Source organism: Balaenoptera physalus, assembly GCF_965194825.1.
Source record: "Balaenoptera physalus genome assembly, chromosome: 2".
NCBI classification, from domain to species: domain Eukaryota; kingdom Metazoa; phylum Chordata; class Mammalia; order Artiodactyla; family Balaenopteridae; genus Balaenoptera; species Balaenoptera physalus.
Window position 1 is genome coordinate 58,499,082 of NC_138883.1, and position 18,347 is coordinate 58,517,428.

General features: G+C 38.1%; 1 pseudogene across 1 annotated transcript; it reads right to left on the reverse strand.

Moving 5' to 3' along the window:
- Positions 1-808: 808 nt before the first annotated feature.
- On the reverse strand, positions 809-4,096 carry LOC309655078 (proteasome activator complex subunit 3 pseudogene; annotated as a pseudogene). The gene has a single exon. The product of its transcript is annotated as a proteasome activator complex subunit 3 pseudogene (transcript).
- Positions 4,097-18,347: the final 14,251 nt, after the last annotated feature.

Genomic DNA, 18,347 nt, shown 5'->3' on the forward strand with positions numbered 1-18,347 from the left:
GATAACCGCAGTTATATAGTAAACCTTAATTCTAGGTATGCTGATCCATTCATTTTCTTCTTTTTAAACATTGTTTCAGCTATTTTAAGTTTCCATTTCCTTTGCCTTTCCACATAAATTTTAGGACATCATGCCTATCTCTATAATGAATCTTCTAGGATTTTTTATAGGAATTGAATTAAATCTATATATCAATTTGGATAGAATTGTATCTTTACTTTGTTGAATCTTTCAATCCATGAACACTGTATGTTCTATTTAAACACAGCATAATTTACTTAAATCTTTTATTTCTTTAGTTATGATTTTGTAGTTTTAAGCATACTAGTCCTTTACATGTTTTGTTAGATTTACATCTAAGTATTTTATTTTTAGAACAACTGTAAATGGTGTTGTAACCTTTTTATTTTTTGTCCAAAAGTTTACTGCTCCTATGTAGAAATACAATAGATTTTGTTTGTTTATTTTGTATCTTGTGACCATACTGAACTCACTTAGTTCTAGAAGTTCTTTTTGCTGTTGTTGTTGTTGTTGTTGTTCTTGTTTCTTAGTTTTCTTGGTATTTTCTCCATGGAAAATTATGTTGTCTGTAAATAAGTTTCTTTTCTTCCTTTCTAATCTGCTTACCTTTTATTTCATTCACTCAGTCATTCCTTTTTGCCTTATTCCATTGGCTAGAAATTGCAGTACTATGCTGAAAAGGAATGTGGAGAACAGAAATTCTTTTGCCATGTTCCCAACCTCAAGGGGAAAACTAGTAATTTTTAGGTATGATACTTGCTGTACTGTTTTAATACAGGCATAGCTTGGAGATATTTGATAACATTTTACCCATAGTTGAACTTCTTTCAAAATCAGTCAATCCTCTCAAATTCTGCTGCTGCTTTATCAACTAAGTTTATGTAATATTCTAAATCCTTTGTTGTCATTTCAACAATCTGCACAGCATCTTCACCACGAGTAGATTCCTGCTCAAGAAACCACTTTCTTTGTTCATCCCTAAGAAGAAACTCCTTATCCGTTAAAGTTTTATCATGAGATTGCAGCAATTCAGTCACAACTTCAGGCTCCACGTCTAATTCTTCAAGAATTACCAAAATGTGACACAGAGACATGAAAATGTTGGGGAAATGGCACCAATAACTTGCTGGATGCAAGGTTGCCACAAACCTTCAGTTTGTAAAAAATGCAATATCGTGAAGCACAATAAAATGAGGTTTGCTTGTATAAGCCTTTTATCAAATCAGAATCCTCCCTCTAAATCTGCTCAGTTATTATCATGAGTGGGTATTGAATTTTCTGAATAAAATTATATGCTCTTGTGACTTTTCTTTTTTAGCCTAGTAATATGGTGGAGTTTAGTGACTGATCGTCAAATAACGAACCAGCCTAGTATCCATGGAATAAATAAATTTGGTCATGGTATATATTTCTTTTAATATATTGCTGAATTATATTTGCAAATATTTTGCTAATTTTTGCATCTATATTCATGAGGGATATTGGTCTATAGTTTCCTTTTTTTTGTAATATCTCTTATTTTGGTATCAGGGTAATGATGGCCTCATAAAATGAGTTGAAATGTTTCCCTCCTATTTTGTGGAAGAAATTGTCTAGAATCAATATTCATTCTTCTTTATAAATTTGGTAGAATTCTTCAGTGAAAACACATGGGCCTAGAGATTTATTTGGGAGAGTTTTAAATGAATGAATTCAATTTCCGTAATAGTTATAAAGCTACAAAAATTATTATTTCATATTAGATGAGTTGTGGAAGATTGTGCTTTCCAAGGAATTGGTCTACTACACCAAAAGCTAAAGTTATGAGTATCAAGTTGTTTCTAGTGTTCCCTTATTATCCTTTTGACATCTACAAGCTCTTTAGTGATATCCCATTTGGTTCCATTCCTGACACTGGTAATTTGTGTCTTTTCTCTACTTCTTTGTCAATATTTGAGGTTTATTAATTTTATTGATCTTTTCAAAAAGTAGCTTTTTAATTTTCCTTGTTGTTTTTCTGCATCTGTTTCATTTATTTCTGCACTTACATTTTTATTGCCATCTTGCTGCTTGTTTTGGTTTATTTTGCTTTATAATATAATTTTTTTTTTTTTAAGAAAGAGGTAAAAGTACCTGTAATTTTGATAATTTCTAGACATGGTAAAATAATTTTACGTTACAATCCAAAGGTGGTAGGGTGAGGAGGAGGGGCAGTGGAACAATCCAACAAACAAAAAAGAAATTGAGAGACACATGGTAGGAGGAGGGAAGGGTTTTAGCTGGAAGGGGTCTGGAGAGTGGGTAGGGGCACAACTAAAATGCAATTGCTTTGTTACTGAGTACTCTTCATGGGAAAACAGCATCCTAACTCTTTATCTACATCATACTGGGAGTAAAAAAATGATGCATCCAGGTGGAAATATAATTGGGGGTTGGAAGACGAGACAAGGAAAGAATAAAAGTCAGAAATAGACACTGAGATAGTCACCAGCAGATTAACAGCAGATATTGACTCTCCAGTAGTGGTAGAATAAAAAACTGGGGGTGTTATGGGTTAGTACAAAAGCTGTAACAAGGGATATCTCCGGAAGATTTGAGATATAGAGGCAACTTTTCTATGGTTTTGACTTGCCTGACAGATTTCTATATACACACAATATGTACATGCCCGTGTGGGCATTTACACATATGCACACAAGTGACTGCTTTCCCTAGAAGTAAAATTCCAAAAAGAAAGCCCAGAAGGAGCAGCAACAATGGCAGCAGCTGACCTTCACAGCTGCAGACACCCCCGACTCCAATTTACCAGGGCAGGGGGGTGCAGGTGACAGGTAACAGAGTAGGAAGGCATGTGCGTGCATGACTATGTGTAGGTGTATTACGGATATATGTGTATGTAAAAATCCTAGTTATAAAAACATCTGCAGGAGCTAGGGATTTGGCTGAAGGTCCAAGGTGATTTTTGTCATGATCAGGTTCAGGTTCAAAGTGGAATGTATGTAGATGCGAAACCCTAAGTCATCATCAGGGCAACTGTGGCAGGCAGGATCCAACGTCCCACAGCGGCAAGAGACGCTAATCTTTCCTCAGGAAGAGAGGAGTTGATCCATTTGACTCCAATTCCTAAAAAATACCTAGCCTTTTCTTCTAGTTCCCTCAGTTCCTAACCAACTAACCATCGAAAGGAAGAAAACACGAAGCCCAAGATATTAGCTTGTCTCCCCCAAAGGAAGGAAAAGTGGAAGAGAGAAAGCATATGTATTCTTGTTCTAACATATTGGGCACACAAACCTGGAGTTCTCCAGAAATTAGGACAGGTTTATTGATTTTACTTTATTATGAGGTATTAGGGAAGGAAATAAAAGACCTGTAAAAAAGAGGTAAATCTGTCACAGAACTACGTGACAGTTTCATTAAACTCTAACTAAAAACACAGAGAAGTGTGATTACTATTTCCAGCCAGTTTCCCCATCACCGTAGTCATGTAACAAACTAAGGTGATGTGGGTCTTGAGCCAGACTCACAGAGTCCCCTGGCCTTGGCCTCTGTACAGCGTTTCTGCATTTGATCTTTTTGATATTTTTCAGGATCATGTCATGTAGAATGACATTTTGATTCTTTAGCTCTGATATGATGACCTAAAAGCTGTTATGTTCTTTCTCATCAATACCTGTCAGGGTGCAGGACAGTCCTTCACATGGGGATATTTAGCTACTTTAGAAATCGATTTGGCTCTTGTAACATAATATCTAGAAATCTGATCCAGATGAGATGCAGCTCTCAACATTCTTAGTTCTGCAATTGTCTTCTCCTACATGCACACCCCAAAGTTGTTCCCATCTTCTAACATAGGAATTAGGAGTTGTACCCACATTTTTATGGTGCTTCATTTCAGGATCAGCAGCCAGATCTCAGGTTTCACTGTCTCAAAACTCTCCACTAACTCCTGGTTGCTTTTTAGCATCACATTGGGCATCACAAATACCGTGGTTCCTTGGAAGGCCTCTTCACACTCACCCAATCTTCGCTTCTTGGAAGTGGGATCTTGCAGTCCATTGTGGCTATTGGTGAGAAGAATAGTCAGGGGCCAGCAGACTCATGTCTGAGTGGATCTGAGTTAGGTTATATATGTTTAGGATTGGTCCTTTCAAAAAACTGTCAAGTTCTGGGCTTCCCTGGTGGCGCAGTGGTTGGGAGTCTGCCTGCCAATGCAGGGGACACGGGTTCGAGCCCTGGTCTGGGAAGATCCCACGTGCCACGGAGCAACTGGGCCCGTGAGCCACAACTACTGAGCCTGTGCGTCTGGAGCTTGTGCTCCGCAACAAGAGAGGCCACGATAGTGAGAGGCCCGTGCACCATGATGAAGAGTGGCCTCCGCTCTCCGCAACTAGAGAAAGCCCTAGCACAGAAACGAAGACCCAACACAGCCAAAAAGAAAGAAAGAAAGAAAGAAAGAAAATTAAAAAAAAAAAAAACTGTCAAGTTCTAACAACTTTTTGAGAAAATGTTTTCCACCAAGTCTTCTGCCTCAGTTGTGATCTGCTCTCCGAAAGAATCAACCTTTGAATGGTGGGTAGCGTCAGAGGAACTAGAGGAATCTCAGCGCTCCCTGGAGGTGGCTGCCCTTGTTGGCTCACACACAGCTTGCTGATTCCCACCCCCAGTTCCTTCCTCCCACTTGCTCTCCTGCTGCCTGCTGCCTGATCACACTCTATAATTATCTTAATTACTCCCTTTACATGTATCAGTGTTCCAATTTTTACTTCAACCATCAAATAGAAAACTTGAGAAGGAAATTGAATTTGCCCACATATTTGCCATTTCCATGTTCTTTCTTCCTTCCTGATGTTCCAAGTTTCCTTCTTTTAGAGAACCTCTTTTAGCTATTCATTTAGGGCAGGTGTGCTGACAATAAATTCTCTCTTTTCCATCATTTCAGAATGTCATTATACTCCCTGTCACTCTTAACATTTTTAAGCAATGGCTTTTTTTCTTCATTTCTGATGTTCCAAATTTCTGTTATCATTTCCCCTTTGTATTAGTTTCCTAGGACTGCCATAACAAAGTACCATAAACTTGGTGGTTGGCCTACAAAAACAGAAATTTACTGTTTCACAGTTCTAGTTGCTAGATGTCCAAGATCAAGTTGTTGGTAGGGTTTGTTCCTTCTGAGGTCTATAAGGAAACATCTGTTCCATGCCTCTCTGGGTCTTCACATTGTCTTCCCTCTATCCTTGTCTTTGGGTCCAAAATTCTTCTTTGTATAAGGACACCAGTCACATTGGATTACAGCCCACCCCAATGACCACATTTTCACTTGATTCTCTCTGTAAGAAATCTGGGGGCTTCTATATACCGCTTTTTGGGAGGGGGGGACACATCAACCCATAACATCCTCTTTTTGAAGAAATTCCTTTAAGTAATTTTTTTAGAGCAGTTCTGCTGCAATGAGTTATTTTAGTTTTGCTTCAGCTGAGAAAGCTCTTATTTTACCTTTCCTTAAATAATATTTGCCCTGAATACTGAAACTGTGTTTAAAGCTTTTTTCTTTCGGCACTTAGCACTGTGGTACCCTTACTCTCTGGAGTCCATGGTATCTAGTGAGAAATCTGCAGTCATTGAAATTATTGTTCCCTACAGTGTTGTTGTTTTCTGTTTGTTTGTTTTCTTTAAGAATTTTTTAAAGACTTTTTTCTTTATCTTTCATTTTCAGTAGTGTCTTGTCATGGAGTCCTTTGTATTTACCCTATTTGGGATTCACTAAGTTTCTTCAACTGGTAAGTTTATATCTTGGCACCAAGTTTGGGAAGTTTCTGTTTGTGATTTTTTTCAAAAATTTTTCCACACTTTGCTCTATCTCCTCTCCTGATACTCCAAATACACAAATAATATAAATATTTTGTTACATGACATAAGGCTCCTGTCATTAATTTTTTTTCCCCTCTTTTGTTCAGATTAGATAATGTATCTTTATCTTCAATTTCACTGACTATTTCCTCTGTTATCTCTATTCTACCAATTATAGTCCCTGTATATAGTGAGGTTTTTTTTTTTTTTTTTCCCAAGTAATGTGTATCTTATATTTCTTTGCTGAAACAAATTTTCCTTTTGGTTTCAAATATCTTTTAAATTGTTTTCTGGAGCTTTGTGAAATTAATAGTTTCTTTCAAGTCTTTGACAAATAATTCCAATATATGTGTCATCTCATCACGGGTGTGTCTTGATTTTTTTTCCATATGAAATGAGATTTTCCTGGTTTTTCAAATTCCAAGGATTTCTGAATTTTACCCTAGACATATTAAATGTTATACAATGAGACTCTGGGTCTTGATTAAATCCTGTGGCGAACGTTGATAGCCTTCCATGGGCTACTGTTTTAAAGTCAATTCTGATTCCAACCCTTTTTGCACTATTCAGAACTGTTCCATGTGTGCACCAGTCAACATCCAGACCTGGGTGATGGTCTCTCTGTTCAATTCTCAAAGTGTTTGGTGCACTGAATGGGATCAGATGCACACATGTGGAGTTTGAGGATGAGCTCAGAAAGTCATAAATAGCTTAGTGTATCTCCTTCCTCAGCACTTTCCTCTCCACAATGTCCCTTGTACTTCCTGGTTTCTTTGGGTTCGTCTCTGGAACTCTATTCAGAAATCTGGTGTGTTATATACTCTGCCTTGCTGGGCACTCCCAAAGCTGCTCCTGCATGCAGAGCCAAGCAAAACAAGGACAGAGAAAAAAACCAACCAAACAAACAAACAAATGGATTTCCACCCATTCTTTTGGAAATACAGTCCCATAGAAGGAAAAAGAAGGCTCCTCTCCATTAGAATTTTGGCTCCTTCAGGCTTTTATTGCTGCCAGCTGCTGCTCTCACAATGGGATTGCTTAAGGGCTAGAGCGAAGGAGAATGGAAGAAAGAAAACAAAAGAGATAAAATTATATACTCTCTCTGAGTGTTAGGGGTTCCTTTTCACACTCCTTGAGCCAAACTAGAGGCTTTCTCTTTGAGCTCTCTCTGTTTGTGCCCCAGTGGCATATTCTGGTGCTTAAGTTTCAAACCATGAGATATCAGAAGAGAAAAAAATAGTAGATTCACTGCAGCTTTGATAGTATTTTGGATTCTAATCTTCTCCTCTATACTGCCTGTTCTATTTGCTTATGAGGGTTCTCAGTATTCATTAGGACACATAGTGTGTATATACATCTTATCCAGAACCTGAACCCCAAATATATATTTTTAGTGTAGTTTTATTTTACTAACACCAAAAAGGGAAATACATGGACAGAATAGTACTGACCAATTTCACTTCTTCAACACTGATATATAAAATCCTACATAAGATAGCTTCTTGAGTCCATTGCTTTGTAACATTTCAAGAAGAAAAGCAAAGCAAAGCAATTCTGTATGTCATGTGTATATTATATATTAAACATACACAATAAAAGAATAGTAAGAAATATGGAAATGATATTCACCAGTTTCAGGAATTTGATTAACTCTGGGGAATGAGAAAGAGGAAAAGAATAGTATGTGGACTTATAGTCTATGTCTGCAAGTTTTTTTTTTCTAAAAGAAAAATAAAATCATCTACAGGTAATATAATGTGTGTTTAATCATAATAATGAACTGATAGGTATATGTAATATCTATTTCTGCTGTTTTTTCTATGTTTGAAACATCACAATGAAAAATTAAAATATTAGAAAGCTTATAAAAACAATTATTTTAATCAGCACACAAAGTGACGCTTATGAGCAGAAGCATTTTGGAAATAATATTCTTATACTGTTAACTGTAGTAACAATAATTCTGCAGGGGGATAATAGCAATATGGACAAAGTGATTAAAATTAAACCCTTGCTAACAGTTTTAAGTCATATTTGTAATATTATGTGATGATAGAATTTCGTATAAAAGACATCATTTGTAACACAAAAGTGACAACAACATATATCTCCAAATACAAATGAAAAACCATTTGGGGCACATATATTTGAGCTGAAACTAGTGGGCTGGTGGATTAGATAAGAGAAGCAACACAGTGAATTAATACATTTCAAATCTAAGTGTATGTGTACTTATTAAAGGAAAATGTACATTTGCTATTAGCATAGCAACAAGTTTGAGTACATCTAATTGATTTAGGAATTATTATTCTTATAAGACTCAAGATACTTCAGGGGGGCCTCGGGAAGATGGCGGAAGAGTAAGACACGGAGATCACCTTCCTTCCCACAGATACAGTAGAAATACATCTACACGTGGAACTGCTCCTACAGAACACCCACTGAACGCTGGCAGAAAACGTCCGACCTCCAAAAAGGCAAGAAACTCCCCCCGTACTTGGGTAGGGCAAAAGAAAAAAGAAATAACAGAGACAAAAGAATAGGGACGGCACCTGCACCAGTGGGAGGGAGCCGTGAAGGAGGAAAGATTTCCACGCACTAGGAAGCCCCTTCCCGGGCAGAGACTGCGGGTGGCAGAGGGGGGAAGCTTCGGAGCCACGGAGGAGAGCGCAGCCACAGGGGTGCGGAGGGCAAAGCGGAGAGGTTCCCGCACGGAGGCTCGGCGCCGAGCAGCACTCTCCAGCCCGAGAGGCTTGTCTGCTCCCCCGCCGGGGCGGGCGGGGCTGGGAGCTGAGGCTCGGCTTCGGTCGGATCGCAGGGAGAGGACTGAGGCTGGCAGCGTGAACACAGCCTGAAGGGATTAGTGCACAACAGCTGGCTGGGAGGGAGACCGGGAAAAAGTCTGCAGCTGCCGAAGAGGCAAGAGACTTTTTCTTGCCTCTTTGTTTCGCGGCGGCGCAAGGAGAGGGGATTCAGAGCGCCGCCTAAACGAACTCCAGAGAAGGGCGCGAGCCGCGGCGATCAGCGCAAACCCCACAGCAACAGGGGCACAGAGGGAAAAACGGAGAGACTCCCGCACAGAGGCTCGGCGCCGAGCAGCGCTCACCAGCCCGAGAGGCTTGTCTGCTCACCCGCCGGGGCGGGCGGGGCTGGGAGCTGAGGCTCCAGCTTCGGTCGGATCGCAGGGAGAGGACTGGGGCTGGCGGCGTGAACACAGCCTGAAGGGGTTAGCGCACCACAGCTGGCTGGTAGGGAGTCCGGGAAAAGGTCTGCAGCTGCCGAAGAGGCAAGAGACTTTTTCTTGCCTCTTTGTTTCGCTGCGCGCAAGGAGAGGGGATTCAGAGTGCCGCCTAAACGAACTCCAGAGAAAGGCGCGAGCCGCGGCGATCAGCACGGACCCCAGAGACGGGCATGAGACGCTGGGGCTGCTGCTGCCGCCTCCAAAAAGCCTGTGTGTGAGCACAGGTCACTCTCCACATCGCCCCTCCCGGGAGCCTGTGCAGCCCGCCACTGCCAGGGTCCCGTGATCCGGGGACAAGTTCCCCGGGAGAACGCACTGCCCGCCTCAGGCTGGTGCAACGTCACGCCGGCCTCGGCCGCCGCAGGCTCACCCCGCCTCCTCTGTACACCTCCCTCCCCGCGGCCTGAGGGAGCCAGAGCCCCCGAAGCAGCTGCTCCTTTAACCCCGTCCTGTCTGGGCGGGGAATAGATGCCCTCAGGCGACCTACACGCAGAGGCGGGTCCAAATCCAAAGCTGAACCCCAGGAGCTGTTCGAACAGGGAAGATAAGGGGAAATCTCTCCCAGCAGCCTTAGAAGCAGCGGATTAAAACTCCACAAACAACTTGATGTGCCTGCATCTGTTGAATACCTGAATAGACAACGAATCATCCCAAATTCAGGAGGTGGACTTTGGGAGCAGGATATATTAATTTTTCCCCTTTTCCTTTTATTTGTGAGTGTATATGTATATGCTTCTGGGTGCGATTTTGTCTGTATAGCTTTGCTTTACAATAGCTTTATTTTACTTCACTATATTATAGCCTCTTTCTTTCTTTCTTTCTATTTTTTCTCCCTTTTACTCTGAGCCGTGTGGACGAAAGGCTCTTGGTGCTCCAGCCAGGCATCAGGGCCGTGCCTCTGAGGTGGGAGAGCCAACTTCAGGACACTGGTCCACAAGAGACCTCCCAGCTCCACGTAATACCAAACGGCAAAAATCTCTCAGAGATCTCCATCTCAACATCAAGACCCAGCTTCACTCAACGACCAGCAAGCTACAGTGCTGGACACCCTATGCCAAACAACTAGCAAGACAGGAACACAGCCCCATCCATTAGAAGAGAGGTTGCCTAAAATCATAATAAGGCCACAGACACCCTAAAATACACCACCAGACGTGGACGTGCCCACCAGAAAGACAAGATCCAACCTCATCCACCAGAGTTCAGGCACTAGTTCCCTCCACCAGGAAGCCTACACAACCCACTGAACCAACCTTAGCCACTGGGGACAGATGCCAAAAACAACAGGAACTACGAACCTGCAGCCTGTGAAAAGGAGACCCCAAACACAGTAAGATAAGCAAAATGAGACGACAGAAAAACACACAGCAGATGAAGGAGCAGCGTCAGAACATACCAGACTTAACAAATGAAGAGGAAATAGGTAGTCTACCTGAAAAAGAATTCAGAATAATGATAGTAAGTATGATCCAAAATCTTGGAAATAGAATAGACAAAATGCAAGAAACATTTAACAAGGACGTAGAAGAACTAAAGAGGAACCAAGCAATGATGAAAACCACAATAAATGAAATTAAAAATACTCTAGATGGAATCAATAGCAGAATAACTGAGGCAGAAGAAAGGATAAGTGACCTGGAAGATAAAATGGTGGAAATAACTACTGCAGAGCAGGATAAAGAAAAAAGAATGAAAAGAACTGAGGACAGTCTCAGAGACCTCTGGGACAACATTAAACGCACCAACATTCGAATTATAGGGGTCCCAGAAGAAGAAGAGAAAAAGAAAGGGACTGAGAAGATATTTGAAGAGATTATAGTTGAAAACTTCCCTAATATGGGAAAGGAAATAGTTAATCAAGTCCTGGAAGCACAGAGAGTCCCATACAGGATAAACCCAAGGAGAAACACACCAAGACACATATTAATCAAACTGTCAAAAATTAAATATAAGGAAAACATATTAAAGGCAGCAAGAGAAAAAAAACAAATAACACACAAGGGAATCCCCATAAGGTTAACATCTGATCTTTCAGCAGAAACTCTGCAAGCCAGAAGGGAGTGGCAGGATATACTTAAAGTGATGAAGGAGAAAAACCTACAACCAAGATTACACTACCCAGCAAGGATCTCATTCAGATTCGATGGAGAAATTAAAACCTTTACAGACAAGCAAAAGCTGAGAGAGTTCAGCACCACCAAACCAGCTTTACAACAAATGCTAAAGGAACTTCTCTAGGCAAGAAACACAAGAGAAGGAAAACACCTACAATAACAAACCCAAAACATTTAAGAAAATGGGAATAGGAACATACATATTGATAACTACCTTGAATGTAAATGGATTAAATGCTCCCTCCAAAAGACACAGGCTGGCTGAATGGATACAAAAACAAGACCCATATATATGCTGTCTACAAGAGACCCACTTCAGACCTAGGGACACATACAGACTGAAAGTGAGGGGATGGAAAAAGATATTCCACGCAAATGGAAATCAAAAGAAAGCTGGAGTAGCAATTCTCATATCAGACAAAATAGACTTTAAAATAAAGACTATTACAAGAGACAAAGAAGGACACTATATAATGATCAAGGGATCGATCCAAGAGGAAGGTATAACAATTGTAAATATTTATGCACCCAACATAGGAGCACCTCAATACATAAGGCAAATACTAACAGCCATAAAAGGGGAAATCGACAGCAACACAATCATAGTAGGGGACTTTAACACCCCACTTTCACCAATGGACAGATCATCCAAAATGAAAATAAATAAGGAAACACAAGCTTTAAATGATACATTAAACAAGATGGACTTAATTGACATTTATAGGACATTCCACCCAAAAACAACAGAATACACATTTTTCTCAAGTGCTCATGGAACATTCTCCAGGATAGATCATATCTTGGGTCACAAATCAAGCCTTGGTAAATTTAAGAAAATTGAAATCGTATCAAGTATCTTTTCCGACCACAACGCTATGAGACTAGATATCAATTACAGGAAAAGATCTGTCAAAAATACAAACACATGGAGGCTACACAATACATTACTTAATAACGAAGTGATCACTGAAGAAATCAAAGGGGAAATCAAAAAATACCTAGAAACAAATGACAATGGAGATACGACGACCCAAAACCTATGGGACGCAGCAAAAGCAGTGCTAAGAGGGAAGTTTATAGCAATACAAGCCTACCTCAAGAAACAGGAAACATCTCGAATAAACAACCTAACCTTGCACCTAAAGCAATTAGAGAAAGAAGAACAAAAAAACCCCAAAGCCAGCAGAAGGAAAGAAATTATAAAGATCAGGTCAGAAATAAATGAAAAAGAAATGAAGGAAACAATAGCAAAAATCAATGAAACTAAAAGCTGGCTCTTTGAGAAGATAAACAAAATTGATAAACCATTAGCCAGACTCATCAAGAGAAAAAGGGAAAAGACTCAAATCAATAGAATTAGAAATGAAAAAGGAGAAGTAACCACTGACACTGCAGAAATACAAAAGATCATGAGAGATTACTACAAGCAACTCTATGCCAATAAAATGGACAACCTGGAAGAAATGGACAGATTCTTAGAAATGCACAAACTGCCGAGACTGAACCAGGAAGAAATAGAAAATATGAACAGACCAATCACAAGCACTGAAATTGAAACTGTGATTAAAAACCTTCCAACAAACAAAAGCCCAGGACCAGATGGCTTCACAGGTGAATTCTATCAAACATTTAGAGAAGAGCTAACACCTATCCTTCTCAAACTCTTCCAAAATATTGCAGAGGGAGGAACACTCCCAAACTCATTCTACGAGGCCACCATCACCCTGATACCAAAACCAGACAAAGATGTCACAAAGAAAGAAAACTACAGGCCAATATCACTGATGAACATAGATGCAAAAATCCTCAACAAAATACTAGCAAAGAGAATCCAACAGCACATTAAAAGGATCATACACCATGATCAAGTGGGGTTTATCCCAGGAATGCAAGGATTCTTCAATATACGCAAATCAATCAATGTGATACATCATATTAACAAATTGAAGGAGAAAAACCATATGATCATCTCAATAGATGCAGAGAAAGCTTTCGACAAAATTCAACACCCATTTATGATAAAAGCCCTGCAGAAAGTAGGCATAGAGGGAACTTTCCTCAACATAATAAAGGCCATAGATGACAAACCCACAGCCAACATTGTCCTCAATGGTGAAAAACTGAAACCATTTCCACTAAGATCAGGAACAAGACAAGGTTGCCCACTCTCACCACTATTATTCAACATAGTTTTGGAAGTGTTAGCCACAGCAATCAGAGAAGACAAAGAAATAAAAGGAATCCAAATCGGAAAAGAAGAAGTAAAGCTGTCACTATTTGCAGATGACATGATACTATACATAGAGAATCCTAAAGATGCTACCAGAAAACTCCTAGAGCTAATCAATGAATTTGGTAAAGTAGCAGGATACAAAATTAATGCACAGAAATCTCTTGCATTTCTATACACTAATGACGAAAAATCTGAAAGTGAAATTAAGAAAACACTCCCATTTACCATTGCAACAAAAAGAATAAAATATCTAGGAATAAACCCACATAAGGAGACAAAAGACCTGTATGCAGAAAATTATAAGACACTGATGAAAGAAATGAAAGATGATACAAATAGATGGAGAGATATACCATGTTCCTGGATTGGAAGAATCAACATTGTGAAAATGACTCTACTACCCAAAGCAATCTACAGATTCAATGCAATCCCTATCAAACTACCACTGGCATTTTTCACAGAACTAGAACAAAAAATTTCACAATTTGTATGGAAACACAAAAGACCCCGAATAGCCAAAGCAATCTTGAGAACGAAAAATGGAGCTGGGGGAATCAGGCTCCCTGACTTCAGACTATATTACAAAGCTTCAGTAATCAAGACAGTTTGGTACTGGCACAAAAATAGAAATATAGATCAATGGAACAGGATAGAAAGCCCAGAGATAAACCCACACACATATGGGCACCTTATTTTTGATAAAGGAGGCAAGCATATACAGTGGAGAAAAGACAGCCTCTTCAATAAGTGGTGCTGGATAAATTGGACAGGTACATGTAAAAGTATGAAATTAGAACACTCCCTGACACCATGCACAAAAATAAACTCAAAATGGATTAAAGACCTAAGTGTAAGGGCAGACACTATCAAACTCTTAGAGGAAAACATAGGCAGAACACTCTATGACATACATCACAGCAAGATTCTTTTTGACCCAGCTCCCAGAGAAATGGAAATAAGAACACAAATAAACAAATGGGACCTAATGAAACTTAAAAGCTTTTGCACAGCAAAGGAAACCATAAACAAGACCAAAAGACAACCCTCAGAATGGGAGAAAATATTTGCAAATGAAGCAACTGACAAAGGATTAATCTCCAAAATTTACAAGCAGCTCATGCAGCTCAATATCAAAAAAACGAACAACCCAATCCAAAAATGGGCCGAAGACCTAAATAGACATTTCTCCAAAGAAGATATACAGATGGCCTACAGACACATGAAAGAATGCTCAACATCATTAATCATTAGAGAAATGCAAATCAAAACTACAATGAGATATCATCTCACACCGGTCAGGATGGCCATCATCAAAAAATCTAGAAACAATAAATGCTGGAGAGGGTGTGGAGGAAAGGGAACACTCTTGCACTGTTGGTGGGAATGTAAATTGATACAGCCACTATGGAGAACAGTATGGAGGTTCCTTAAAAAACTACAAATAGAACTACCATACGACCCAGCAATCCCACTACTGGGCATATACCCTGAGAAAACCATAGTTCAAAAAGAGTCATGTACCAAAATGTTCATTGCAGCTCTATTTACAATAGCCAGGACATGGAAGCAACCTAAATGTCCATCGACAGATGAATGGATAAAGAAGATGTGGCACATATATACAATGGAATATTACTCAGCCATAAAAAGAAATGAAATGGAGGTATTTTAATGAGGTGGATGGAGTTAGAGTCTGTCATACAGAGTGAAGTAAGTCAGAAAGAGAAAAACAAATACCGTATGCTAACACATATATACGGAATCTAAGGGAAAAAAAAAAAAAAAAAAGGCCATGAAGAACCTAGTGGCAAGACGGGAATAAAGACACAGACCTACTAGAGAATGGACTTGAGGATATGGGGAGGGGGTGGGGTGAGATGTGACAGGATAAGAGAGTGTCATGGACATATATACACTACCAAATGTAAAATAGATAACTAGTGGGAAGCAGCCGCATAGCACAGGGAGATCAGCTCAGTGCTTTGTGACCACCTAGAGGGATGGGATGGGGAGGGTGGGAGGGAAGGAGATGCAAGAGGGAAGAGAAATGGGAACATATTGTATATGTATAACTGATTCACTTTGTTATAAAGCAGAAGCTATCACACCATTGTAAGGCAATTATACTTCAATAAAGATGTTAAAAAAAAAAAAAAAAAGACTCAAAAAGTCAAGTTATTTGGTAAAGTGGAAGTGATATTGTCATTTGAAAAGTGATATTGTCATTTAAAATTTCAATAATAAACATATATTATAAAAGGAATATAGATTCTACAAAATACACTCCAGTGTGGTATATTTATTTGCCAATTATTTTCATTTGTTTGATTTTGTCCTACTCTAAACTTACACATCCAAAACTGAAAAAGAGAGTTAATCATTCCCATTGTTATGACGTTTTGCAACCTTGTTTTACTGAGGACAGCACAGTAATTTCTTAAGGCCTGACTTATCTGGTATACACTGAATCATCTAAATCCTTTTCAATCTTTCCTTTTAAGAAACAAAAAAGTAAGGAAAAAAAGCTATTACTAATTTGGTCCTTTATTTATCTAAACTATGTTATTATTATTTCGCTAATATTATTTTTCTCCTATTTCACAGCATTCGGGTAGCAGAGTCATCTGAACATAATTAATACACAATACGATGTGTAGACTAAATAAATTAATAAAGAATTATAAATACTTGGAAATTATTATTATTCTCATACTTTTTAGACTAATTTATATAAATCAGTAATCGTATAAAACTACTTTAGTTTAAAATAATTGAGACTATTTCAAAGTACAGTATATGAGTTGTCTCCCTCATTTTCCAAAATGGACATTTGTAAAGTGAGTCTATGCCCTGGATTTAATTTTTCTTTTTTTAGTTATCAACAATCTAGCTGAGATTAAAAGTTATCAGCATACTGAAAACCATGTAATTGAAGGAATATTATCTCTTGGCTTTACTCTGAGTCTGAGAGAAGAACATAGCTACTAGAATAATGCGATAGTAAAGAGTCTTGATAAGGTCTAGTAACCCAACCATTGAAATGCACCATGGACAGGTATTGTGTGCTTTACTTCCCTCTAGTGGATAAGTAAATGAATAAATACAAGGAAAAAAGTCAGTTGTGCTTTGATGTGCTTGCTTAAAAGCCATTTATAATATTGAGATGTCTCACGTAGAGTACTTAGAGAACTGCACTGTAAAATTTGCAAACAGAAAATACATATGTGCTTATTATCAAATAAGTGTGCTGAATCAGTAAAATGAATCGCTAGAAAATCTGCAATCATTATCATTTTTCTGTATTAAAGTCAGTGCTCTTGAGGCAGAAACAATGAGATAAAGTGATGCTTTTCCTCTTTCAAGTTAATATAGGAAAGTTACAGAACAAACATTAAGAAAAGGAAAATTTAAATGTCATTTTTATTTGCTTTTGAGAGAATTAATTTTTGTAGATAATTAGTGTTTACATCGCTAGCAATTATTTTTGATAAGACCAACTCTAAAATCATTTGCATCACCTGAACAGATGGTCCTAATGGTCCTGGGCAGAAAAATCATTTAAAAAGTAACATATATACTTTTTAAAAGACAGATCATATGCTAAACATTTAGATAAAATATTTAATTCCCAGGCCAATATCATAAGTGATGTACCATTTTCACTTTCACCATTTTACGGATAGTACCTGAAGGAGACTGGTAAAATGTTGCTCCTAAGGTGACAGGAAATGGTAGAGCAAGGATTTAAACCCAAGTAGGCTGGCTCCAGAATTTATAGTCTGTTAAGAAAGCCTCAAGGCATGTTATCTGGTAGAAGAATCTGGTATAATTTTAAATACTTACCATACCAAATGGATACTTGAATAATCTGGATTTATTTTTAGCATAAAATGCTAACAGAAATTGTTATTGAATTAGGGTTTCATAGTACACTATTTTATTCAACTGTATAATAAGATACAAAATAGAAGAAAAATGTGTTTTTAAAATTTATAATAAAATAATTGCTTAATATACATTTTCTCAGCAATTTTAGGATATCAGTGATATAATTTGTAAAGAGTACTTTCATAAATTTTAGGCTAAGTTACATGCTTTATTGTTTGAAACATTCTGGAGAAAGTTGACACAAAACGATGAAATAGAGAAGAAAAGTGAGAGCTATTCTCAAAGATAAAATTACTTTTAACATTTGAATTAAGTATAGAAAATCAAGAGAACTAAATATCCTAATTTTTCAATAGTCAGTATAAAATACCTTGTAAAATCAACTGGTGAAAACATATATTGAAATTGTTTTTTAGGATATTTTTCTATAAATGGGTTAAATATGAATCAATTACTTTAATTTTAACAGTCCCATTATCTCAAGGACAATGTTTTCCATTTATTGAAGATACATTTAATTTTTTAGAAAATTAAATTAACAATGAGGAAAAATAATTTTCTCCACAAGAGATATGAAAATACCAGTAAGTTCCCGTGCTTTATTCATATATTTGGGTAACATTTTTTGAGGAGAGATTACCAAAAATATTTAAGCAATTGAAGCTTCATTGGATAAAAATTTATTATTTGTGGAAGACAACAAATGGTGGTCAATTTAATCGGTTTCCTATAATTTGTAATTTCAAAGAACACTTTCATAGGTTAAATATTTCTATTATAATCACTTCTCTGCACACTGGAAACCAACCCTCATCCAGAAATTCCATAAAATGAAATTCAACAGAAGATAAATTTGTTTTGGCTGACAACCACAAACTTTTAGTTGCTGAAATGAAAGCAGTAAAAGGCAAAACTGAAGCAAACCAAGTAAAAAGTCTTCACCTGATCACAAGTTTTATCTGATACATTTAGAAAAACAATTGCACCTTTCCTTTTGGCTTGCACTGTCATCATACATTATCCT